Raw genomic sequence first — 27,824 nt, 5'->3', positions numbered from 1 at the left:
GTAATCACCATTTTGGGAACCATTGCCTATTAAATAATCAGACTAAAAGAAAAAGCTGCCTGAATTTAGGAAGCTCAACCACCTACCTTCTTCATCAAAAACCTAAATATCATTATAAATCAAACAATGATCAAAAAATATAATAACAGTATGCCAGGAATGCAATATAAATACAATCGACCATAGTAATTAAAAGAACAATAGAAATCATCTAATTGATCAATAGAAATAGAAAAGGATTTTTGGAAAAAACAACATCAATTTCTTATGAAAAATGAGAGACAGAGATAGAGTCAGAGAGGGAGAGAGAGAGAGACAGAGAGAGACAGAGAGAGACAGAGAGAGAGACAGAGAGAGAGACAGAGAGAGAAAATAAGGGGAACTTTGGCATGATATGTAGTCAAGTAGTTGTAGTATCAGAGGTATGTAAATCTTATGGGACAGTTAATAGTGGGAGACTCAATTGGGTATAACAAGAAATAAATACATCAAGAATATTTCTACTATGATAATATAAAAAAGGAATAAATATATATGGTGATAGTCTTATTTTAGCAGGTCATATCATTTTTAATTTTTCTTAATCTAATAAATGAGCAATACTTTTTCTTATGTAGGATTATTGTAATATGTTATTTTATTGTTTGTTGTTCCTATTATATATAATACATTATATAGAGCTATTTTATATATGATATAATAATTCCCATTATAAATATAGACTATATATTATATGAGGCTATATATTGACCATATATACTTACATGAACTTTAAATTTGTATTACCTGTCATGTTTTTATTATTGCTAATTATTTATTCAAAAAGGAAGTTCTGAAGTGCATAATTATGTTGTAATATTTTATGCCTATAATCCAAAATGGGTGAGATGATGGCTCAGTGGAAAGTGCAATAGGCCTGGAGTCAGGAGGACCCCAGTTTAATGCAGTCTCAGACAGTTACTAGTTGTGTGATCCTGGTCAAGTCATTTAACCCTGTTTTTCTCTTCTGTAAAAATGAGCTGAAGAAGGAAATGGCAAACCCACTTCAATATCTTTCCCAGGAAACCCCAAACCAAACCAAAAAGCCCGACATGACTAAACAGCTAACAATTCTAATTGCTCATTTTATCTATTATTTTGGTTTTGTCATGGATTTTTCTTCTACCAATAGATCTTAAACATAATATTTTCTATATATCTCTAATTTGTTAATGACCTGATCATTTATATTTAGGTTACAACCATTTGTGAACAAGTGTGAAGCATAGCTCTAAGTCAAATTTTTTTCCATACTGCTGTCCAATGTTCCTAGGAGTTTTCACAAGTCTGTTCCAGCTCCCCTTCTCATTCTCAAACAGGGCTTCTCACACTGGACAACCTAACGGTTGTCTGCCCTCTCAGATTACTTCCCATTGGCTCTGCATATATGAATATTTAAGAATATGAGCTCCTTGAGTGCAGAGACCCTGTTTTTTTTTTGCTTTTCTTTTCATCCCCAACACTTAGTATATGGTCTAGCATATAATGGGATCTTAATAAATGCAAAATGACTGACAAGTGTGTTAAAATTTATTTATCAACAAGTGGGCAAGGAGACATAGAACCTTGATTAACCAAAATATGCAGGATTCTAGGGTCCAAGGCTAATACTTTATCTATTTCAGATATAACATACCATGTATTTCCTGCCTCAAACAAATAGAAAATGAACATTCTTTAGCCCTTTCTCCAAGCATCTTCTTTCCTGCCCTCTGGGTCTATGCCTTATTCAATTGCTCTTTGAAATTTCATTCTAGCCCCATCTTTGACTGCAAGACACAAATACTGTTTAGCAGCATGGTGTAATCTTGCTATGATGATAAAAAAACATACAAGTACTCAAGTGTAATTATAACTTCAGTCTCAAAGATAAACCCTTAAAATTCAGTTAGCAGCCAAGACACTGTAGTAATGCTTACTGACTACTGTATTGATTCACATAAAGCTGTTGGACAAATGCAAGTTACTGGCTGTCATACGCAGTGAGTTGGAGTGGTGACAGGGTTAGCACTTATCTCAAAGACCAATGCTACCTTATTTTTCACCTCACAAAGGAAATGTGAATTTGAATTTTATATATATGAAAGAATATGAAGAATGTATATAAATATATATATATATGTGTGTGTGTGTGTGTGTGCATGCATTTGTATGTAGACATAAACACATCCCTAAATATATTTGAAAACATTTGAATAGCCTAGAGGTCTTTCTTCTCTGTACGCACACAGTGTATTCTTCCTGGGAAGTCATAAGATACTTGAATGTGAGTGTGTGAGTGTGTGAACATGTGAGTGTGCAAGTCTGTGAGAATATGAGTGTGGAGTGAGTACAAGTGAACTCAACAATGTGTGTTTGACTGGCTGTGTAGATCTGCTCTAATATCTTTTCTTGGATAGGCTTCCAAGAGACTATATCAAGGGTTCTTAACTATGAACTTTTAAAAAACATTAATAGCTATATTTCAATGTAGTAGGTTTCTTTTATAATCCTATGTTTTGCCATGCATTTAAAAACATTATCCTGAGAAGTCTACGGGCTTCATCAGCTTACCAAAGAGAATCATGGTACAAAAAAGTTGAAGAATTCCTGCTCTAAACATTCTTATCCCTTTCACCATCACTTATCTTGCCCCTAGAAAGAGAGTAAAAGGTTAGGAACTCTGCTCCTACCCTGATCCTTATGCTTACCCTAGAGTCTACTGAATTTTATAGGCAGAGCCTAACCAATTTCATCCTCCTGAGTCTCTGTGTTTGCTCCAGAGCTTCATATAAGAATATTCTCACGTTTCCTTTGTGTGGTTAAAAAATCAGGCAGCATTGGAATTTTAGATAAATACTTTCTCCTGTCATTCACTGGTACATGAAAATGACTTGGATTTGCACAAACACTTGTACAAGAAACCAATAAATCATTCAAAACAAAAACATAATGCATTGTTTTAAACTGCACACAAAATCCCCCCAAAATCTGGGTTCTATGTAATGATATCTGGTTCTCAAAGTACCACTCAGAAGTCCCAGCATTAAAACAGTGAATAAAATGAAGCTAAGAAGAATTTTAAAAAATGGGACTAATAGGAATAAAATTATATTTTTATGCTTTATACCTATGTAGATTCAAAACATATACATCATTTATTTTAACCTTGATTTCTAGATTAAAATTGTCTTTTTTCAATGCTGCTGTACTCAAATAGTTCAGGCAGCCTTTTTTATATCAAACTATATGAAATTAAGTTTAAAATACCAAAATTGTAGTGAGATTATGGAAATCAGCGAAGTGCAAAAGGGATATATTTAAACTCAGGAAAAACAATAATTTAAAACAAAAACCACGTAATTTAATGAGTAATTAAAAATGATAGGTGCCATTTCCTGTGTTATTAATAGTTTAAATATTTTACAAAGTTCATAAGATTAAAGCCTCTCTCACATTCAACATAAAATTAAGCATTTTCTCTTATGGACAGCAGCAGCAGCAGCAGCAGCAGCAGCAGCAGCAGCAGCAGCAGAAAATATGAGTACCGGATAAGAGAAAAATAAAGCTCTGAACCTGAGACATTTGCTCTGACAAAACCCCTGTGAGCCAGACAAAATCCAAAGCCTTATCGTTTTTTTACAACACTTGTTGATACACTATACAACTTACCCCTTTCTTCTTTCCATCAACTAGATTCTAAGACATCACATTTTTTTTCAGAAAAAGGTAGGCTAATGACTACACCTATTAGTTTCTTTATACCCATAGAAAGTTTATAGGATAGAATATGTTTAAATGTTTACTATGTGCCTGACACTGTCTTGATAAGAAAATAAATCTGTTACTAATCAAAAACTAATTCTAATCAAAGGATATGAGTTCCATAAAGGTGCTATTCCCATCCCCATCTCATATATATAAATATATATATATATATATATATATATATATATATATATATATATATATATATATATATATATAGAGAGAGAGAGTAAAAATAGACATTTAAAGAGTTAACAAGAGTAATAATTTCTCCAAAAGCAATCTTATCAGGTTGTTAAAATAAGACTCTAATATCCATATATCTGTTTAGCTACATAGAGATAGACAGGTGTTTATAGACATAAAATCAAGTGACCATGCTACTGGGTAGCAATGTAAATAAATCTTTTTTAAAAAAACATACCATTTGGCTATCCTGAACTATAATCTCTTCCTCCCCCAAAAAATGAGCCCAAAAGAAATTTCACTTTCATTTCTCACAAAATAAAATTTTTATTCATCGGAATGAAATTCTCACCCTATCCATTTCACTCTGCCAGTAAGAAATGGACCACTGAGAAATTCCTGATTTCTTCTGAAGCTTGTCTTCCACCTCAACAAGGAAAACCAACCAGGCTTTGCCCAAACCTCTCAGAATACATTTTGCATAGGATATATCACTAATTGATTCCATTTAGCCAAAATGCCATCTAATCAGCCACCCAACACCAATGAAAAAATAAGTAGCATTATTTTTTTGCAATGTTGAATTAAGTGAAGAATCTCTGAAGAAGATACTCTGGAGAAGGAAAAGCCAAAATGGAATTTTATAATCGTTTTCTTATGCAAAAGTCAACATAAAAGTGCTCCCACTTCACAGCTGGCACATACCAATGGAAGAGATTAACTTTTTAGTACCAAAAATAAAAAGATTTAGTAATAGCATGATAGCAGCCGCTATCAGTTTCCAAAACGGTTTTTATTTCTTGCTCTCTAGATACCAGTGCCTCTCCACTTTCAAAAATTTAATCCAAGCAATTAGATATTGAATAACCTGTTGTACTTACCTGGTTAGGAAATGAACAGGTTTTAGAAACATCTGGTCAGGCTAAGCATGCGCATGGTTGTCTGGCAAGAATTCTCTATGTTCTGGTCATCCCATCCCCTCCTTGCTGGCTCTCCGGCGCGGGAGGGCTCCCTCTCCGTTGGCCAGACTCTGGGTAGCGTCCAGTCCCCTCAAGCACCAGCTGCCCCCAGAGGCCAAGGCATCAGACCAGGTTTACCACTCCTCCAGCGGACCCCCTCACTGCCTAGCTTCCTCCTCTTCCTCCTCCCCCTCCTCCTTCCCCTCCCCTCCCCCTCCCCCTCCCCCTCCCCCTTCCCCTCCTCCTCCTCCCCCCCCCCCCCCCGTCAGGACAAGTCTCAAAAACAACTCGTTCTCAGCGAAAAGCAGCTTTCGTTTTCTCGAGCATCAAGTGGTTAGGAAAAAGGTCAAGAAAGCCAGAGAAAAACGAGATCACAGATGATTCACCTGGCTGTCGGTCATCATCATCTCTCGCCCCCACTTTTCCCACTTTCCCCACTTTCCCCTTGCAGATAATCGCAAGAGCGAATCATGGTTTTGCTCCCAAAAGATCAAGCCCAGGAACACTCCTTTTCCTTCCTCCCCAGCTAGGACGAGACTAAGAAGCTGGCATCCTCATTTGGGGATGATGGACATCCCTTAGACAGCTGAGCTGCTCCCCTAGTGGCCGCCAGTAGTCTTAGGGGAACTCTAAGCACGAGCTCTGTCTTACTCAGGTACTTCAGACATTTGGAGATGGCTAGGGGAGCGAATGAGATTGGTCAGACACACCTGTGCCGTGAGGCAATGTCGAGTTCTGGCTTCTGGAACTAGGAGAATTTTCTAAAAGCCCAGTTCCTTCAATTCAACAAACAAACAAACAAACAAAAAAAAAAAAAACAAACTAGGCAGGATGGTGCTTCTGCAGGGTACAACACACCTGAGGGGGCTGAGCACGCTGAACCCAGTTCCCAGGAACCTGAAGTCCAGGAGCATATTGCTGGTTCCACTACTGAGTTACAGGTGACTCAAAGAGCAGGCGGGCCATCCCAACCTGGAGCTGGACACAGCAGCAATGCAGCAGAACCTGTTGTTGTTCTCTCTGGGTGGGAGTTTAGACAGCGGAAAGCTACCCCAGCCCCAATAACATTTTATAAGGGACTCCCCATATTAAGTACCCTCCTCTGTGGGAATTGCTGTCCCCTTGCGGCATTTTAGATTCCTCCTTTCCCCAACACCCACAAAACAAATTTGTTCGTTAATGGGGGTGGGGGGGGGAAGAGAAGGAATGTGGCAATGACCAGGTCTCAGATTAAACTAACTAAATTAATTTAAAATAATTAACTATATTAATTATATAATGCTTGAAGGGATCCTGAGGTTAGCCAGCTGAAACGCTTTGTTTTTTACAACGAAACTGAGGCACATATAGGTTAGGGAAGTTGACACAAGTAACAGAGCTAAGAATCAACTTCAAGTGCTTCTTTTCCAGATCTAAAGTTCTTTCAAGGGTCGCTAGATGGCAAAGTGTGAGTCAAAGTTGCATCCTGATTTCAAATCTGATCTCAAACATTTACTAGCAATGTCATCTTGGACAAGTCCCTTAGCCTCTGTGAAATGAGTCAGAGAAAGAAATGGCAAACCACCCCAGTATCTTTGCCAAGAAAACTATAACCCTAGTCATGCGGAGTCAGGCATTGCTGAACAACAACAAAAGAGTTCTTTCCACTACAGTTTGAAAGAATACAGTTGTAATGTGTTCCTTCCTTAAAGAACAAATGATTGGGAATTATGGAAAGGGCCTTGGATTTGTAGTCAGGGAACCTGAATTTAAATCTCACTTCTTCTATGTTACAATGAACAAATCAATTAAGTTCTCAAAGTCACAATTTTGTTATAGAGAAAATGAGAACAATGAACTAATTAAATGATTTTGATGGTCCCTTCCATTTCTAAATTTGTGCACATTTCTATGCAGGGTAAAGCAGTGAAGAGATATAGATTTTGTCCCACACACCTTTGTGAAGGAAAGACAAAATGTTTCCAAGCATAAATGTCAGAAGGATCAGACTTATGGTCCATCTATTCACAACTTAACACCCTCACCAGAGGGACTAAGGTGATGATTAATCATTATCCTCAATGGAAAAGGGGGGGCGAGAGAAGATGGTAGAAAAATGTGGAATTCAAAGGCTTGCAAAAGGATAAATGTTGAAAACTATCTTTGCATATAATTGGAAAAAATTAAAAAGAAAAATAATAGCTATCCTCTGTGATACCAAAGCAATGTGAAAGAAAAGGATTTAGTCCCAGAATCAGTACCTGGCTTTATAGTTTATTTGATGCTCAGGATAAAGTCAACTTTTCTTGCCTGGAAAAAAATTCTACTAATTGTTTCAATTCAAAACTGCTATCATCTGCTATCCTACATACAGGCTCACCTATTTTATGTTATCTAAAAGAGATCCCTCTCAGGTTTCATCTTTTTCCATCACAAAATGAAAGGAATCATAGGACCCTTGTACCTTCAAATCCTAAGACAGCAGTTATTCACTCGAAGTTAATTTCCCTTAATAACCTATTATATAACTATTATCCATAAATCTAAATTCTTTTTCTTATGTAAACCTATAACTTTGGAATAAATCATCCATCTCTTAAACATAACATTTTCAATTAGTTTAAATTTAGTGTTTACGCAGAAATTCTCCTTTCCTTTGAGTCATCTCCAACTACATTCCAACTTTATTCAGGGGAGGATTTCTGTCTTCAAAGAACTTATAGAGTAATAATGAAGATAAATTATGTACAGAAGAGAATTCAGTGAGTATATGAACAAGGAACAAAGTATTATGACAAAGAAAAGGAGAGACAGCAAGGTTAGAGGTGATAGAGAAGATTTGTGGAAGGTGTAGCCTTTTGAGATAAAACTTGAAGGATCTTATAGAATTTGAATAGATGAAGAAAGGAGGATGCAGGCATTCCAAGAACACTGAGTCAGGCAAAGGGTACTTGGCATAAGAGTATTTGGCAAAGAGTAGTCTGTTTTAGAGTAATATAACCCTATAAAGATAAGTTGGAACCAGTGCATGGGGGATCTTCAGTGATAAGGCTAGGAGATTTGAGTTTGTTAATAACGAAAGTCAGCCATTTTTTGTTAGTTTGTTTGTTTTGAAATGCTATGTGATATAATAGAAAGAATGCTAGATCTGGATTCAAAAGATCTGGCAAACCCTTCCAGTAACTTTCCCAAGAAAACCCAAAAAATAACTGAATAATAACCTATTCTCTGAGGGTCTCAATTTCCTCATCTGTAAAATGGAAATCATTCTTATATGACCTACCTCACAGGGTTGTTATGAAGAAAGTCTTTTTTGTAAAACTTAAAGCAATCTATAAATGTAATTTTTCTAGAGGGTAAGAGAGTTTCATCAATGTGTTGAAGACAGTTTAAATTGGACAGTTAAATTTTTAGCATTTTCACCTTAGAAATCAGTAAATGCTACAAATCAGGGCTTGATTGTTGTTCTGTTGGCTGTCTACTAGACTTAGAAAACTTATGAAAAAATGTTAATAATGCAAATTAAACTTAAAAGTATATTCTGTGCATTGTTTTTCTTTGAGAGCCTATTGTTAAATATTTTCCAGCACACTCTTGCTAAGGGACATATACATACAAACACACATATATGTATGTGTTTTATATACATATATATGATTGTATATATATATATATATATATATATATATCATATTCTAGCTTACAGAAGACACAGACCTGAGGCAGGGAGAAATAAAAGATAATGAAGATCTGAATTAAGGTGATGGAAGTGAGAGTGGGGGTGAACAGGGAGAGACACAAAATAATAACTCCAATTTATTGAGTAACTTAGTCAAAGGCATCATTAACATGAACTGGGTTTTGGAGCCTAATTTTTTTAAAGAGCATTAAGAGACAATCTGGTGACAGAAAAGAAGATGGGAAGTGAAAACAATCCTATCCTATAACCACAACTTTGACATTTCATCCAAGGATATCACTATGTGTAGTAGGCCATCATTCTCCAAGAGAATCAGATGATACAGAATCTTTTTATGTTTAGGAAATGCTTGTCTTATTGCATAAATAAAAATTAATTTTTTAACTGCAACAACTCAAAGCTATTTAAAGAAATCCTGGGATGCTTTCTAGGCCTGCTCTAAGGGTCAGATCAATCTGTAAACATAATTGTAACACAGAGAGGCCTTGCCTAACCTTGCAAATAAGTCTTTAAAAAGTTTTAAGTGGAGAGAAACAATCTACAGGGACTGCCAAATTTGCATAGGGCTTGACAACATTTACAAATGATCCAGGGTGGAAGTCAAATCTTGGCTTCTACACCCTACCTTTCCTATTGCCATCTCTTTGATTCTGCCTGATGGCTCCAAGTGTCCAGTGCTCACCTGCACCCCACACAAACACTAAGTAAGTACCTTACTTAGGTAGCCTTCCCTATGCTCCAAAACTGTTCTCCCTTCCATCTCTGCCCACTCAGAACTACATTATTTCAGGTCCCCAATTTCAGGGAGCTATCTGAGTAATGAAGCAGGAGCCCTGGCTTCATCACTTAGCAGTTGTATGGCCCTGGACAATCCATCAGAACTCTCTAAGACTGTCTATATAATAGAGATAATATCTACTTCCCTGTCTTCATAATGGTTATTCAAAGATCAAAGGAGATATATAAAATTCATTTGGAAGCTAAAAAGCTGGACACACAAATGTTTTGGTTTTTTTAAATCAATTCAAGAAATGTAAATGGATGTCTATTATGTACAAGAACTTGTGCCTAGACCTATGGGAGCCACAACGACTATTGTCAGTCCCTTCCCTCTAGATCTAGGAGTGGGGAAATAAGACCTAAAATTAGAGAAAGAGGAAAGACATGGAGGTTAAAGAACTCAAAGAAATGGGAATTGCTCAGTGAATTTAGAAGATAGGAGAAATAATACTTTAATCCAAAAGCATGAGGTGCAAAATGATATCTCAAAGTAGTTTTAAAATCCTTAGTTTTCTACATAAGTGAGATTTTTGGGGGGGCAGAGGAAGATGGGAAGAACAAAGGGACCTTCCCTCCACGTAAACCCTTGAATGTTCTACCATGCCAGAAGGAAAACCATGTCAGCAATTAATATGGATCCTTTCTAATCATCTGCTTCACCTATGACTCCCCTCATCCCAAATCATTAAAATAAAAGAATATGAATCTCTATTTGAAAAAGATTCACCTAGAGTTTCCTCTGAATTCTCTAAATCCAGATCAGTACTGAATGAATTAAATAATGAATAGAATTTAAACACTTAGGTTTATGACTGATCAGCTAAGGTGATCTAATTTTCCAACTAATTTATCTTTCTTATCTACCACCTTTTTCTATTTTTTAAATGGAAATTATAACCTTGCGCTACTTATTTCAGAAGGTTGGTACATAGACCTTTATGGATGTAAGGGTGTTTAAAGAGGACTGGTACCTCTGGTGTATGGGCTTGTTGAGCCCTTTTCAGGGCTGCTCATCTACCTTTGGTGTCCACCTGGCACTCAACTCTCACTTGTGGCTTCAAGAATGCATAGAGGCTACTCCCTGATTAGCTGTCTGGACAGACAGGCTAAACCAGGCTGAGAGTAGCCAATAGGCCTCAATCCATCAGTGAGTTAGGGGGATGTCTACCCTAAGTTTGTGAAGACTTCCCCCAATAAAATGGGCAGGTGAGAACAATTTGTTCTTAATAGTGGCTAAGCCAGATGCTTTGGAATGCATCAATGATGCCAAAGTCATCCATTGCATTCCCTAGGTCTCTGTTGCTTGTCCTGACTTTTGTCTTGCAACTGGACTGTGATGACTCTAGAAGAGAGAAGGAGCAATGATTTGCGCAACACTGCCTCAATTAAATCCAATACATGCACAAGTCAAGACATGATATCACTAGTCTTCTTGGAAAACAAAAGACAATTAACAATATAAGACAGTACAAAGACTTAGAGACAGCAACTTTGGTGGTTACCCAAACCAGTGATTTTTACATTTCAATATGGATGGACGTCTTATGATCAAAAGGAAAAAGCTCTGGTACTAAAATTCCAAATCTGAGCTGGCAGCTGGATAACAGGAAGAGAAATAAATTCCTTTAAAGCCATACCAGTCATTAGCAAATATTTATTCAGTTTCTAATATGTACAAGCTACTAAACTAAGCTGGTGGACTGCGGCCTTTCCCATCTATGAGTAAGGTCTATTCTGTGACCTGGTCAGAGTCCCCAGGCAGGGGTTTTGCTAGCTAGAGCAGCTCCCTGGGTGCTGTGGATTTGAGGAGTTTGGTTTGGTTTGGTTTTATTCTCAAAATGTGTCCCATGGGTGAGAACAGTGATTTGGTTTAAGTCAGAAAAAAAATAGTAAACCCATGAGTCAAACGCAGGTGTTCCAGCTCTAGTACTATTGATCTTTCTACTGAGAAAATATTTGTAGAGAACTTTGAAAACCTTAAATACCCTTGTAATGCTAGCCATCCTCCTCCTCATCATCATCATCATCATTGCAGGCCACCATAGCATAGCTCCAGTCTCTTAAAATCTCTTGAGACTGAAAGAAATGATTATTAATAATCAAAATCTTAATTACCAATATTCAGATCTCTCCCATGATTCCAAAGTCTCTGATTTTAATTACAGTCTCTGAAAGAACAGTACAGATAAGGAGATTGAATTAACTCTCCTCCATCTTGGTCAGACCCCACCCAATTTTACAAGCAATTTAATCTAAGGTAAAGAATCCCTTTGTATTCTATCCAACCTTGGGTGGAGACAGATATTTTTGTCTAGATGACCCAAGGTTGTAGGATGGTATGTCTAGAGATATTTTCCTCATTCCAAGGGTAAAAAAATCACTCTCAGCTCCACATTGAACACATATGCTTCCACATAATCCTTGTAAACTAGGTTCTAAGTTTAGTTGTTTCTGCTTGATCTGTTGCTTCTTAAGCGTTCTCCACAACCTTCCAGCTTTCAATATCCTAGGACCAACCTCCATTTGTCCTGAACTTGTTATGGTTCTGATCTGTTATTGTTAGAATTGCCAAGGAAGGAGTATGTCAGACCTTTGTGACATTTGTTGACTGATTCAAAAAATCAAATAGAGTTAGAAGAAGCTACAAGAGGGGTAGCTAGATGGTAGAGTGGAAAGAACACTGACTTTGAAATCAGGAGGATCTGGATTCAAATCCAGCCTCAGACACTCAGCCAGTCTGGAGAATTATTGGATAGTATGTAGTTTTGAGAGATTGCCCGTAAAAAACAAACAAACAACCAGGAACCATGGTAGCCAAATCTATCCATTCTTTTATTGGGTGCATTAGTGAAATTAGAGACCCTAAATAAGAAGGCTATTCATATTATTAACAGAGAATGAGGTAAACTTACAGGTTGAGATTTTTCTCATGAGGAAACTTTGGATGAAAATGAAGTACTGATCAGATAGGCTGTGTCCCACAAGAGTCTACTCTATGGTCTTCTTTTTGGTAAATGTTGACACAAGATGCCCATGATTCTTCTCTGTACTACAAATTTGTACTGCAAATTCCTACTTCCATAAAACAAAACCATGGCCAGATAGATTTGCCAGATATTTTACAATGTAAATGAAAAGAATTACTTTATCTTAATGGTTAGTTTGAGCCATCTATAGAGTTGCTGTTGAAAAATATACATTGTCAGAAACATGAGATTGACTTGGTTACCAGAAAAGTGAAGAGGGACATACAAATACTTAAACAAATGAATTGGGGGGGGTCAGATGTCCATAACTTTAGAAATACAAGTTTTGACTTAAATCACAAGGAAACTTAATTGAAACACTTGACGGTAAAAGAACCCCATCAGCCTGATGATCCTTGCAGCAGCAGCAGCAGCAGCACATGCACCATAACTAGATGCTGCAGGTCATTTACCTGGGTGTGGGGTCTGAAGCAGGCGGAGTAGAGAATTGAGAAGATACTCTGCCTCTACTAGGGAAAGCACAACACATTTAGGGTGAAATCCTCCTGTGCCTATCCCTCCTGACTTAGTTACCGACTGGGATTCTGAATCAGTGAGTGAGACCTGAGTGTTCTGAGAAGGAAAGTCATAAAGAAGGTGGCATGCCATGAGATGGTGATGGGTGTCAAATAAAGAAGGAAAGTTCCCTGGCAAAGAGAAAATTGTGAATAAATATAGGAGGAAGTGCACAATTATAGCCATGTCTAGATGTCATAATATAATTGAACAAAAACCTTTGTGCCAAAAAACAACAAAATACTGTAAGTAAATTTAAAAAACCACATACTGCATATTGGGCATCTCAAACTGGATAATCTCCTGTCGATATCTTAAACTTAAATCATGTTCAAATAGAATTCATTACCTTTTTCCCAAAACTATCCCTCTTTCAAACTTTCCATCTCTGTTGAATGTGACAATATTCTTCTACTGATTAAGGTACTCAACCTTAGTGTTATCCTTGTCTTCTCTCTTTTTCCTCACCCTTCCCCTCAAATTAGTCTGTCTGTCCATCTCTATTCTTTACCCATTCCTATCTATCTCTACAATGCTACCAGACTGAACTTTCTTAAGTGCTGGTGTGACCAGTTCACTTCCCTACTCAACAGATTCTACTCTAGGATGAGGTTTTATTTCAGGTTTATCTCGTTCTTTTAAAAGTTTCAATTTTCTCTAAGTTTTACAATGCATATTAGTAGAAATATAGTAATACTTATACATATGTATAAAATTAAATATACATATATTGGGGGTATAGGTACAATATTAAAAACTCATGATAAAAAAATTGGATTACTGTGTTAACTACCCTTATATATATGTAAAAATACATCTGATATTGTCTATGAAATTATCCTATCATGATAAAACTATTCAATTCCATCAAGCCCCAAGGTATTCATCAAGAGATCTTCTTCCAGGATGACATTGGTCCATTATGACCACTTTTTGGTTCTGACCATTCATCCAATTTCAAATCATGATGGTGATTCAATCGAAGATCAGCCCTTCAAAAATTATTTGAAAAATATTCAGTCTAAAAAAGAGAAGACTTGGGGGGTACAAGATATCTTGGTTCAAGGATTTGAAATATCTAGTCTTCTTATTAGGGATTATGCTGATTCTCCTTGGTTCTGGAGGGTTCTTCTAAGAGCTACTGGTAAAATTTGCAGAAGGGAAATTCTTGCCTGAATAGCAGAAAGGAAAAATTTATGAATTAGTGCTGTTTCCAGCATTGAATAACTACCTTTAGTAGTAGAGAGTTCCAGGACACTGTAAGTATTCTAGCAATTCTTGGCAACCAGTAGTTAGGGATGTTGTAGAGGAAATTAATACTTCAGTTATCATTTGTACAAGACATCATTTGAAGCTCTTTCCTATTCTATTATTCTGATTATATTTTTTAAAGTTATCCCCCAATATTTTTCTGATGAGTTAACTTAAAAAATATAGACATTTTATTGATGGCTTGTACTAAAACTGCTAACACTTCAGGGTAATACCACTGGTTATTTTCCCCTCCCCAATGGAAATCTTTATGAGCCAATGATAGGAAGAACATGGCACATAAAGACTTGGAGATCAATCAAAAGATTTTAATTTAAGGCTTGTATTTAGCCTAACTGCAAAAGATTGATTGAATCATAGATTTAGAGCTGGAAAGAACCACAGAATCTGAGTGCTTCCTCTTGACCTTATGATGCATTTCACCATGTTGATCATCTTCCCTTTTGAAGATCTCTTCTTTGGGTTTTCAAAACACTACTCTATTGGTACTCCTTTCATCTGTTTGATTGCTCTTTCTCAGTTGGTTTTACTGGATTTTCATCTGTGTCATAGCCACTGATGCAGCACAAGGCTCTATCCTTTTATTTTCCATCCTATCTTTCTTTTCTATCTTTAATCTTAGGGTCCAGGAATTTGTCTTTTAAAAATATTTTCATAACTGAGTTTCAACATAGAATTGGTTAACTTGTTTAATGCTCCTGAGAAATTTCTGATTGGATTTCTTATCACTATAGGGTTCAGTTGAAATTAATTTAGTTAAAACTGTTTGGGGTAATTATGCCTGAGTGTTGTACTCGGATATATTGATCTAGCTTTCCTACTCTCCCTATAGAACTGATGGATAACTCTTTGAGACCTCTTCATGCCTACTCATCTTGTGCTACTCACTTTTTGCTTCCAAAACTTGAAAAATGTGCGAGGGGCCTTTTCCCCTGCCACTGCCCTAAGTGCTGAAGTAAGCTGCCTGATGCTGTGATAATAGGAGATCAAGATATGGAGATACTAATAGTAGAGGAGGTGGAAATTTTCCTCTGAAACTGCTGTGGATGATTAGTTTACAAACTTCCTGATGGATCTGTGTAGCTATGGGAACAGTAGCAGTAAGAAGAATTGAAATGGAGGATAGGATTGTATTGCAGCCAAGCCCACAATTGGTTGAGGGAAGAAGAACATTTATTAAGCTCCTTCAGACTTTTCTCTTTGGTTCAATAACCCCATGAGGTCATTCTATAGCCACCCACTTTGGAAACTGCCTTAATAGATGACAGTTAAACTCCAAAAACAGCTTAGTAGCCTATAACTGAATCTAAGGAAGTTAAAATTCAATCAGAATATATATATATATATATATATATATATATATATATATATATATATATGAATATGTATATATCAATTAGTTTAACTAATTTTTTCTTTTTAAAAAAATATTGGTTGAGGCCATTTCCCTCTGCCTCCGACCCCAGATCCCCAACCGCCGGCCCTGGTGATCACCCACCCCTGAGGAGAGGGAGCTGGTCCACACGGGCAGCCAAGATGCCCAAGAGGAAGGTCTACTCCACAGAAGGGGATGTAAGGGAGGAGCCCAAGAGGAGGTCAACCAGATTGTCAGCTATACCAGCCCTTGCAGAGGTGGAACCAAAGCCAAAAAAGACAACTGGGAAGGCTAAATCTGAGGAGAAAAAAGTTCTCACAAAAGGGGAAAAAGGAGCCAAAGGAAAAGAAGCAGAAGCTACCAAGCAAGAAGAGAATAAAGATGATTTGCCTGCAGAAAATGGAGAAACTAAAAATGAAGAGGTTCCAGCCTCTGATTCAGCAGGAGAGAAAGAAACCAAATCTGAATAACATCTTATAAAAATCTTAACAATTGTCCCTGTACCCTCCCTTCTTGTACAATTTAGAGGAATATTTTTATCAACTATTTTGTAAATGTCAGTTTTTTAGTAACTCTCTAGAAACACATTTTTAAGAAGGAGGCAGTCCCACCTCATCACATTAATGTTTTAAAACATTTAAATAAGTGAAGCCAATCTAAAGTGGCATTATTTAGAGTCCTATTTAAAAAGGTGAGATCATGTGCTGATTGTCAGTTTGGTTTTTTGTTTGTTTTAATACAACCAGAAATTAATAGTCTGTTGATTAGGAAAGTGTTTCATGTCTTGTGCATAGACTTAACATTCCATAGGCAATTCTTACATCAAATTAAATGAAGCAGAAATAGCAATTTGGAGTTGTGACCACAAATTTTAAAGATCTTATTTTGATTAATCTATATCCATCTTGTCTTTCAGTAGAATTGTTTCCTAAATAAAATGACTCCCTGGTATTGGATCTCCCTTTCAAAATTATGTGCTATCAGTGACACTGTCATCTTTGGTAATAGTGGTACAATTTTTTTCTGGTAACTTTGTTAATGTGTTGTAAAAGACTGGAAAATGTTTATAATGAGTGTAGTTCTATTAAATACAGAATTAGTGGAACCTTGCTTTGTAAAAAACTACCTTATCTATATTCAGGATACTGGTATCTGATAACTTCTTTTTAGGAAGAATTGCCTCCAAACAAAGTAAGAAAAGTTACTGGAATAACAGTTTAGAAAAAGATTACAAGTGAATAATTTTTAGACTTTTCTAATATTTTTTTAAATTTACAATTTATTCATAGTGTTTATGTACTGAAGACCAAATGAACTAATAAAATCTTGATTACAAAACAAAAAAAAATATTGGTTGTGACTTTATTGGTTGTCTGGGAGGGGTTGGTGAAGAGTCTAAGGGAAATGAAAGCTAATATAAAAAGATAAGAAGATCTGTTCTTAACATAAAAATTTTTAGTAGGAATAAGTATAAAGTATTCCCTCAGAATTTAAAAACCTGTACTTCATAAGAATAGGATGAGTAAGGATGTTTCTAGATAGTAGCATTCTAGACAGAACAAGCAAGACAGTAACATACTAGACAAAAAATGATCTAGAGTTCTTAATGGACCATAAGCGCAATATGAGTCAACAGTATGATAAGGCAGCCAAGATACTCATTTTGATTTTTGGCTCAACTGAAAGGTCAGAAGTACAAAACTAGGGATAAATGGAGAAGCTGGCAACCAGATTGGTAAAAGAGCTTAAAATCATGGCATCCCCTTCAGGGGCTCTTATTTGGCTCCTGAAAAAGCCTTTCATGAACTTATCCCAACCTTTATTTCCAATCAAATTTTTATAACATGTTTATATATATAATATATAACATGTTTATATATATATAATATTTTATATATAATAGCATATAAAACTCATTTTTCTTTACTCAAAATAGCCTTCTTTCTATTCTTCATATATGTCATTCCATCATCCATCTTTGTCTTTTAAACTAACTCAATTCAATCATTATTAAAATCATTACTACCTTTTATATGCAGTCTTTCCTCATCTTTGCAGCTGCAAGTGTCCTCCCTTACCTTCTGTCTGCTGCAGTTTTTTCATCTATAAAATAAAGATTGCAATAACACTCACCTTCTCCTTACTTTTCAATTCTTCCTTATCGGTCTTAATTCATTTAGTTTATTTGCTTGTTTTACATCAAATTTGACTTGTAATGGACCGTGGTGACAATCCATGAGAAACGTCAATCAAAAATAGGTTTGGTGGTGACTCTGCTGGGCATCTGAGCTTTTCATCCATCTCTGACATTGGGAATGAGTGGAAGAGGGAACTGCCACATGCTTCTTCCCTTAGCTCTAAGTCTGAAATTGAAAGAAAATATGAAATATACAGATCAATAACCATGATACTTTTCCCTCACCTTCTCCTCACCCCCTTTCTTACTCCATCACAAAATCTACTTTCACTTTGTCACTTTCTCAAATAGTCTAATTATTTGGACCTTTTACCATAAGTAATGCTTCTCAAAATACATTCAGACCAAGGAAGGGATTTAAGCTAATTAACTATATTTATTATCTATTAATTAACTATACTGCTGATAGCTTTTTAAGATTCTGACACACTTCTTAGGTTCACTTTTAGCTCATGGATCATCAGACACAGGAATTCTTGTCCATGGGGAACAACTTGGTGAATTGAGTAGATGCAAATAAAGGAGCAGACTTCACCTTAACAGCAAATACAATACTTCTCCATACTCCTAGTTTCCACAATAGTTTAGGGCCTGCTGGGTAGCACACTATGTAGAGTTCTCAGCTTAGAGTTAGTATCAGATCTGACTTCAAATACAGATATTTACTAAAATGAGATCTTGGGCAGGTCATTTCATTTCTGTTTGCTTCAGATTCCTCTTCTATAAAATGAAAACAATAATAGCACTTACTTCCCAGGGTTGTTGTGAGGATCAAATGAGATAATATTTATAAAGTACTTAGCACAATGCCTAGAAGTAGCAAGCACTACATAAATATTAGCAATTATTACTATTATTATTATTACATGGAAAATTCTTCTTGATGATAAATTCTCTTCAATTCCATTTAAAAGAGGGATTCTTAACTTTTTCTGTGTCATGAATTCCCCTTTGGTAGTCTGGTAAAGACCATGGATCCCTTCTCAAACATAAACAAACAAACAAACAAACAAATAATAAATAAGTAAAAATATAGAGGATTATGAAAGGAACAAATTATATTGAAACAGGAAACTATTTTAAAAATCTGTGAAATAATATAGCTAGTACAGCAATTTCAAAGTAGTGACGAATGTGAACAATCTTTTGAAATACCATGCATAAAACCTGTTTTTATTAGTGACAAAGTCATAGGTACTGCTAATTCAACTATGGTTTATACAAAGAAATGCTAGATTTCAGATAGAGGTTAGTGAAAATAAAGATATAATTTTTTTCTTTCAAGTTAGGACCCCTTGAAATTAATATTTTTGGGATCATGGTTAAGACCCTTGGTTTAAAAGAAAAGAGAAAAATAAAGATATTTCAAGATAAGGTTATCCTTGTTTACCCACGGTGCAGTAGGAGGACATTATGGGAATGGTGGAGAGGAGAGAGGGTTGGAAACTAATAGTTAGGAAGTAGTTTTCTGAATTTAGATGATTCTCCAGTAAAGTGTTATTAACATTATCTAGCTACCACTTCTTTGGATCTGACAGTCTCATTTCTCTTACATTTTTGAATGAATAAAGTTTTGCCAGTTCAATATTAGTAGAAAGAAAATTTTTCCAAATGACTTCAGAAATAATTGGAAAACTGGTAAACAATGATAGCTATTCATTAAGGGCTTCACTATCCCAGATTGTAGATTTTACTAAGGTTTCAGTTTAACATGATTGATCAAAGGTACTGAAGTAATTTATTAAAAGATCCTTCATAAAAAGGGAATGGACCTTTATATACAAAAATATTTATAGTTATTCTTTTTTGGAGGAGCAAAGAATTGGAAAATTAGAGGATACCCAACAACTGGGAAAAAGCTGAACAAGTCTATGGTATCTGACCAAGTCTGTGGTATGTGGGGGATGGTTTCAGAAAACCTTTGGAAACCTCTATGAACTGATACAAAGTGAAATAACCAGAACCAGGAGAGCCATGTTAAACATTAACCACAATATTGTAAGGATGATCAATTGTGAAAGATTTAGTTATTCTGGTCAATACAATGATTCATGACAATTCCAATGGACTCATGATGAAAAAATGCTATCCTCCTCCAGATTGAAGCATACCTTTTTCATTTTCATTTTTCTTTTTTTCTTTATACATCATGGTAAATATGTTTCACATTATTTTTATGTATAGTTTATATCAGATGGCTTACCTTCTCAGTAGTTGAGGAAGGGAGAGAATTTGAAGTTCAAAAATTATTTTAAATAATGTTTGAAATAACAAATTTTTAAAAGTAAAAATTCTTTCATTGTTTTATATCTAGTACAGTAGAGTTTTTCACAGCAAATCTTTATTAACCTCCACAGGTATTCTTATTCCAAAGGTCAAATGGTATCATTGGTTATAGCAAATCGAGAAATTCTCATTGATGGATAAAATCACTTACCTTGGCAGTAATACTTTTCATACATGTACATACAGGATAGCCTAGCATGGCAGGGCACATCAAAGGAAGTACTATAGTCTTTGAGCAAAATTGCAGTAGCACAAAAGAAATGTGAGATGAGCAAAATTAGAGATATTTCCATTCCAAATGTTCATATGAATTATTTATGACCAACTGAGGTAGAGCCTTCCTAATTCATATTGGTCTCATTAACCACAGTCAGATATTGTTCCTGGAACTCAACATAGTGATTGTCATTTTGGTCCTCTTTGAGCATCAAGGATAACAACCAACAAACCATTCTTTAGAGGCAACTAAGTGAACAGAGCATGGGACATAGAGTCAGATTTTAGTCAGAGTTTAGTTTAATTTAGTAATTCTGCCTCAGACACTAGTTGTGAGATCCTGGATGAGAGAATCTCTATGGGTTCCTCAACTATAAAATGGCACCTACCTCAAAAGCTGTTGTGAGGAACAAATGACTTAATTTATATTATATATGCTTTGTAAAATTTAAAACTACTAAATAAATTAGCCATTATTATCTCAACTTAGCTGTGTTCTATTCACTGGCTTCAATAAGTCTGAATACAACAGTTTAAATCATGTTATATCATTATGTCTTTCCTGCACTGCTCCTCTGTTCAAAAGTCCCCATTAGATACAGCTCAAATGGCATATTGATTTCAAGCTCTCATTTACAGAGCATTGGAAATACTTAACAATACAATCTGTCTGACCTATTCATGCCTTCTGTTCCTGGTCATTTTCTGTCAATTACCCAATGCAGTTTCCTAGCAAATGGAGTCATTTATTATGAGGTTTTACACTCTATTTCCCTGGATTCATATCAACTTACAGCTAGATTTGGAATATAGGTGGGAAAAAGAACATTGGTTTAGGTAATATTTTTAAGATAACAGAAAAATTCTAAATGATATTATTCAGTCATTTGTCACTCTTTTAGACTCCCTTTGGTTACTTATTGGCCAAAAACCGGGAGTGGTTTGTCATTTCCTTTTCTATTTTATATTATTTTATGAATAAGGAAACTGAGGTTAACAGGGTTAAGTGAGTTGCCAAGGGTTACATAGCTAAGTAAATATGTGAAGATGGATTTGAACTCAGATCTTCCCAGTGCATGATATAATATCACTTCTCTGATATCATGATCTTGGAGATTAAAGGACAACTTATTTCCTTTTACTTACTGCTTACTTACCCACCCCTGTAACTTCCATGCTACCTCTCTCCATCTCACTAGTTTAGGGGAAAAGTAAGCAAATCTAAGCCAAAGTAGATCTGTTATAGAATTATTTCAGTGACTGTGAGGAATTAAATGATGCTCAAGAAAACCACTTCCCTTTGCATTGTGGGAACAAGGATACAAATAGACAAAGTATAAGAAACTTGAGCTACAGTTCAGATGTGGGTTTTTTTTTTTTTTTAATTTCTTGGGAAACTATAAGTTGATTTAAAAACAATAAAGCAACCTTGGCAAGGCAACCTAAAAAATATAGTAGTTTTTCCTTTCTACAATTTCTGACTTCCCATTCCACACTACTGTGATAACCTGATAAGAGCCAAAACTAGGGTGAGATGATCCATTTTATCCCATTTACCAAATTTTAATGGTTGCTAAATTTTGAGGCAGCTCACAATTTCCTCAGTTCAAATCTAGCCTCAGATACTTACTGTGGGAACCTGGTCAAGTCACCTAACCTCAGTTTCTTCAACTGTAAAATGTAAGGATCAAATTAGATTATATTTGTAAAACATATTAGGCACATGGTTAATTGGTTATGCTTATTCCCACCCTTACATCTCCTATGTTCATTAAGACCTACATAAATGTAAAATTGGAACAATTTTTTTGTATTCTGGAAGTAGTCTGTTCCAAGTCAATACTTTAAATTTTCTTTCTAATATACACATATTCAGTGCACTCTGTGTATTTTTGATCATTCAAAGTGATTCTGACTCTAATTTGATAAATGAATTCCTCTGACAAGAAAATGGTCTCACTGTAATAGTGACATTTTTTAACTTCTCAAAAAATGATTAGGCCACAACTCCTTAATAAGACACAAACTATACAATAGCATCACAATCTGAGGATGAATAAAGTTACTCAGGATATTATTCAATTACTTGGTAAATTTCTGATTTTGCAGCTTCTTATTTCCTTCTTGAACCAAGTGGATTGTTTTCTTCCATCTGCCATTCCTCTAAGGTCTAGTCTAATTTGACCTCTCCCATCCCAGTGATTCTCTAGAACTAATCCATACAAGATCATCTGGAATGATTATAATCTAACTCACCACAGGCCTTAGATGATTTATGCTCACCATCAAAGTATCAATCATAGATGTCCGCCAGGACCCTGAGACTTAGGGGGTGTGAGGTAGGGTTCTGAATACTAAAAAAATTCACAGCATCATTTAGGCAGTTAATACATTTACAGATATATGTCCTTCATGGAGAAAATCTCCAATTAGTGCCAGCCTCTTTAATGGGCATCCAAATATATCTCAAATGAAGCCCCCATGAGTTGAACCCATGATAGGGATTACTTGCCTCACTTATACTTAGAACCTGAAGTCCCCAAAGCATAGCTGCTTCCTTAGGTTCTCATGTAAGTTATTTATGTCTCATATAAAGGTCACCCCATGTAAATCTATTCAGGCATTTAGGGTTGTATTCACATGTAGAATGGTTTTCCTCCCTGCAACAAATATTTTTGGATTTAATAGAGGTTACTACATTGCAAGAAGATAAGGGGAAGTAGAGACAAGTAGGTGATGCAGTGGGCAGAATGCTAGGCTTGGAGTCAGGAAAACTCATCTCCCAAGTTCAAATTTGACCTCAGATAGATACTTCCTAGCTGTATGACCCTAGACTAGTCACTTAACTCCATTTGCCTTTGTTTTCTATTTATCCTGAATATAGGTTGTTGGTACATGTTGTTATTTTTTTTTCTCTCCCCAATTACACTGTAATCTCCAACAGGGGCAGACACTGTCTTTTTCCTTTTATTGTGTCCACTGGGCTTAGCACAAATGCTGGAACCGAGTGGGTGCTTAATGTTTATGAATTGACTAAAAGTCCAGATGGGCTGTATTGTTCTGTGTTGTTCCCCAGCCCCTACTAGTATGCTTCTTTTTAACAATCTGTCTATCAGACTTAATTAGTTTTGAGAAAAAAGCAATCCTTAAATAGCAAAGTAAGACGAATTAATATACTTCCCCCAAAGTCTGGATCATGTTCTACCTCAAATAAATATAATATCCACTGGAGAGTTCTAACAAATAGTACAATGAGTGAGGTGCACATGAAGAGAACATCTAACAAAAGGATAACTTCTGACCCACCATGGTTAGTTCTTTTCTTCCGTTGTAGAAATGTCATAAACTTCCCTTAAATATAGCTTTAAGTTAGATTCTGAGGGTTGACTCCTTTCTAGATAGCATACTGGCACTTCCATCCACCTTGAGAGGTCCAATTCCTGAAGCTGCTATTGTTCTCAGGTGACTGTGTTTCTATAACTGTTACAGGTGCCTCCGCTAAGGTCAGCAAACTGTCGATCTAGGGGGATCTTCCTCCTCTGCTTTTAAGAGAGGCTGATGTTATAGCCTTTCAACTCAGTCAATGGGACTCTGTGATCTTTTGAGCTCATCAGGTTTACAAATATTCCATCTTGAAAGGCTCATTTGCCTAAGATCAGCAAAAAACAAGCACAAAATAAAAAACAACCCAGAAATAAATATGTGCTTATAGTAACTGACTGGGTGGAACACAGAGAGTCACGGCAGGCTGCCTTCCTACTTCAAAGCCAAGAAAGAGAGAGAGAGGGGGAGAAAGGGACAGGAGGGAGAGAGATGATAGAGAGGGGAGGGCAGGAGAGAGAACAGATTCATTTTCTTTAACTACATATTAAGTGCAACTTGGAAACTCCAGACATCAGTTCTTAGTACCGGAAGATTTTTCTTCCCCTAATCAGGCACAGCCAGAAGAGCCTTTTCACCTATTTCCACTTGGACTAGGACCAGGTAGGGAATACCTGTGCATGCACTAAGAATTGGATCCCTTTTGTTCAATACCCAGGCTACATTGGTATTAAAAAAAAGGATCAACGTTTGAAACATTTTAATGATTTTTCAATCTCAATTGCTCATTTTTGTCAAAAAGGAAATGTCAACCAAAAAAAATTCTAAAATCCTCATGTGTCTGTTCATTCTGTACTAAAGAAAAGTTAAATTAACCAAACATTTTCATTTTGGCAATACCCAGGCTTAAATTAATGGGTTGAAAATAATCTATGCAGAAAAAGGACAATGAATTATTATACAACAAGAGTTCAACTTTTATTAAATTAAATTTTCTTAAAGATACTATTTGAGTTTTACAACTTTTCCCCCAATCTTACTCCCCCCCCCCAACGGAAAGCACTCTGTCAGTCTTTGCTTTGTTTCCATGTTGTACCTTGATCCAAATTGGGTGTGATGAGAGAGAAATCATATCCTTAGAGAAGAGACAAGAAGTCTAAGAGGTAACATGATCAGACAGTAAGATATCTGTGTTTTTCTAAATTGAAGGGAATAGTCCATGAACTTTGTTCAAACTCCACATCTCCTTATCTGGATACAAATGGCACTCTCCTTTGCAGACAGCCCCAAATTGCTCCTGATTGTTGCACTAATGGAATGAGCAAGCCTTCAAGGTTGATCATCACTCCCATGTTGCTGTTAGGGTGTACAGTGTTTTTCTAGGTCTGCTCATCTCACTCAGCATCAATCCATGCAAATCCCTCCAGGCTTCCGTGAAGTCCTGTCCCTCCTGGTTTCTAATAGAACAATAGTGTTCCATGACATACATATATCATAATTTGCTAAGCCATTCCCCAATTGAAGAATATTTACTTGATTTCCAATTCCTTGCCACCACAAACAGGGCTGCTATAAATATTTTTTGTACAAGTAATGTTTTTACCCTTTTTTTTATCATCTCTTCAGGATATAGCCCGAGTAATGGTATTGCTGGGTCAAAGGGTATGCACATTTTTGTTGCCCTTTGGACTTAGTTGCAAATAGCTCTCCAGAAGGGTTGGATGAGTTCACAGCTCCACCAATAGTGTAATAGTGTCCCAGATTTCCCACAACCCTTCCAACAATGATCATTATCCATTCTGGTCATATTGGTCAATCCGAGAGGTGTGAGGTGGTACCTCAGAGAAGCTTTAATTTGCATTTATCTAATAATTAATGATTTAGAGCATTTTTCATATGGCTATGAATTGCTTTGATCTCCTCATCTGTAAATTGTGTTTGCATATCCTTTGACCATTTGTCAATTGGGGAATGGCTTTTTGTTTTAAAAATATGACTCAGTTCTCTGTATATTTCAGAAATGAGTCCTTTGTCAGAATCATGAGTTTTAAAGATTGTTTCCCAATTTACTACATTTCTTTTGATCTTGGTAACAGTGGTATTATCTGTGCAAAAGCTTTTTAATTTAATGTAATTGAAATCATCTAATTGGTTTTTGGTGACGTTCTCCAACTCTTCCTTAGTCATATACTTCTGCCCTTTCCATAGATCTGACAGGTAAACTAGTCCTTGATCTTCTCATTTGCTTATATTATTGTTTTTTATGTCTAAGTCCTGTAACCATTTGGATCTTATCTTGGTAAAGTGTGTTAGGTGTTGGTCTAGTCTAAGTTTCTTCCATACTAACTTCCAAATATCCTAGCAGTTTTATCAAAGAGGGAGTTTTTATCCCAATGGCTGGACTCTTTGGGTTTATCAAACAGCAGATTACTATAATCATCTCCTGCTTTTACATCTAGACTATTCCACTGGTTCACCACTCTTACTTCTTAGCCAATACCAAACAGTTTTGATGACTGCTGCTTTATAATATAATTTTAGATCAGGTAGGGCTAAGCCCCCTTCTTTTGCACTTTTTTTTTCATTAAGATCCTGGCAATTCTTGACTTTTTATTTCTCCATATGAATTTACTTACAATTTTTTCTACCTCATTAAAGTAATTATTTGGAATTTGGATAGGTAGGGCACTAAACAGATATTTTATTTTTGGTAGAATTTTCATTTTTATTTTATTAGCTCTACCTATCCATGAGCAGTTGATATTTTCCTAGTTATTTAAATCTGATTTATTTTGTGTGAGAAGTGTTTTATATTTATTTTCAAAAAAGATTCTGAGTCTGTCTTGGCAAATAGACTCCCAAGTATTTTATATTGTCTGAGCTTACTTTGAATGGGATTTCTCTTTCTAGCTCTTCCTGCTATATCTTGCTAGACGTATATAGAATAGTTGAGGATTTATAAGGGTTTATCTTATAACCTGCAACTTTGCTAAAATTGCTAATTGTTTCCAGTAGTTTTTTGAATGATTTCTTGGGATTCTCTAGGTAGACCATCATGTCATCTGAAAAGAGTGAGAGTTTTGTCTTTTCCTTCCGAATTTGAATTCCTTCAATTTCTTTTTCTTCTTTAATTGCTGATGCTAACATTTCTAATGCAATATTGAATAGCAGTGGTGATAATGGGCACCCTTGTTTCACCCCTGATCTTATTGGGAATGCCTCTAGCCTCTCCCCATTGAATATAATGCTTATTGATGGTTTCAGATAGATATTGCTAATTATTTTCAGGAAGATCCCATTTATTCCTACACTCTCTAGTGTTTTTCAGAGGAATGGATGGTGTATTTTGTCAAAAGCTTTTTCAGCATCTATTGATATGCTCATATGATTTTTGATAGGTTTGTTGTTGATATAATTGAGTATACTAACAGTTTTCCTAATGTTGAACCAACCCTACATTCCTGGAATAAGTCCTACTTGATCATAAAGTATTATCCTAGTGATAACTTGTAATCGTTTTGCTAAGATTTTATTTAAGATTTTTGCATCTATATTCATCAGGGAAATAGGTCTATAATTTTCTTTCTCTGTTTTAAATCTTCCTAGTTTAGGTAACAGCACCATATTGGTTTCATAGACAGAGTTAGGCAGAGTTCCATCTTTCCCTAGTTTTCCAAAGAGTTTACATAGAATTGGAACCAATTGTTCCTTAAATGTTTGGTAGAATTCACTTGTGAATACATCAGGCCCTGGAGATTTGTTTTAGGGAGTTCAATGATTGCTTGTTGAATTTCTTTTTTTTGAGATAGGGTTGTTTAGGTATTTAAGCTCTTCTTCATTTAACCTGGCAACTTATATTTTTCTAAATATTCATCCATTTCACTTAGATTATTAAATTTATTGGCATAGAGTTGGCAAAATAACTTCAAATTATTCCTTTAATTTCCTCCTCATTGGTGGTGAGTTCACCTTTTTCATTTATGATACTAGCAATTTGGTTTTCTTCTTTGTTTTTTTTTTAATCCAATTGACCAGAGGTTTATCAATTTTATTGGTTTTTCATAACACAAACTTTTGGTTTTATTTATTAATTCAATAGCTTTTTTGCCTTTGATTTTATTGATTAGTCCTTTAATTTTTAGAATTTCTAGATATTGCTGACTTTAGTTTTCATGTGAACTTGAAAAAAATCGTTTGGCATCTATGCCTCAACATCCATATCTAT

General features: G+C 35.6%; 1 pseudogene; it reads left to right on the top strand.

Annotated features, from left to right (window-relative positions):
* The first annotated feature begins 15,607 nt into the window (after window positions 1–15,607).
* LOC141511553 (non-histone chromosomal protein HMG-14 pseudogene) lies at window positions 15,608–16,843 on the top strand (annotated as a pseudogene).
* Window positions 16,844–27,824: the final 10,981 nt, after the last annotated feature.

This window comes from Macrotis lagotis, chromosome 2, assembly GCF_037893015.1.
Source record: "Macrotis lagotis isolate mMagLag1 chromosome 2, bilby.v1.9.chrom.fasta, whole genome shotgun sequence".
Lineage (NCBI taxonomy): Eukaryota > Metazoa > Chordata > Mammalia > Peramelemorphia > Peramelidae > Macrotis > Macrotis lagotis.
Note: the sequence above shows the minus strand (reverse complement) of the source record. Positions and strands in the feature narration are given on the sequence as shown.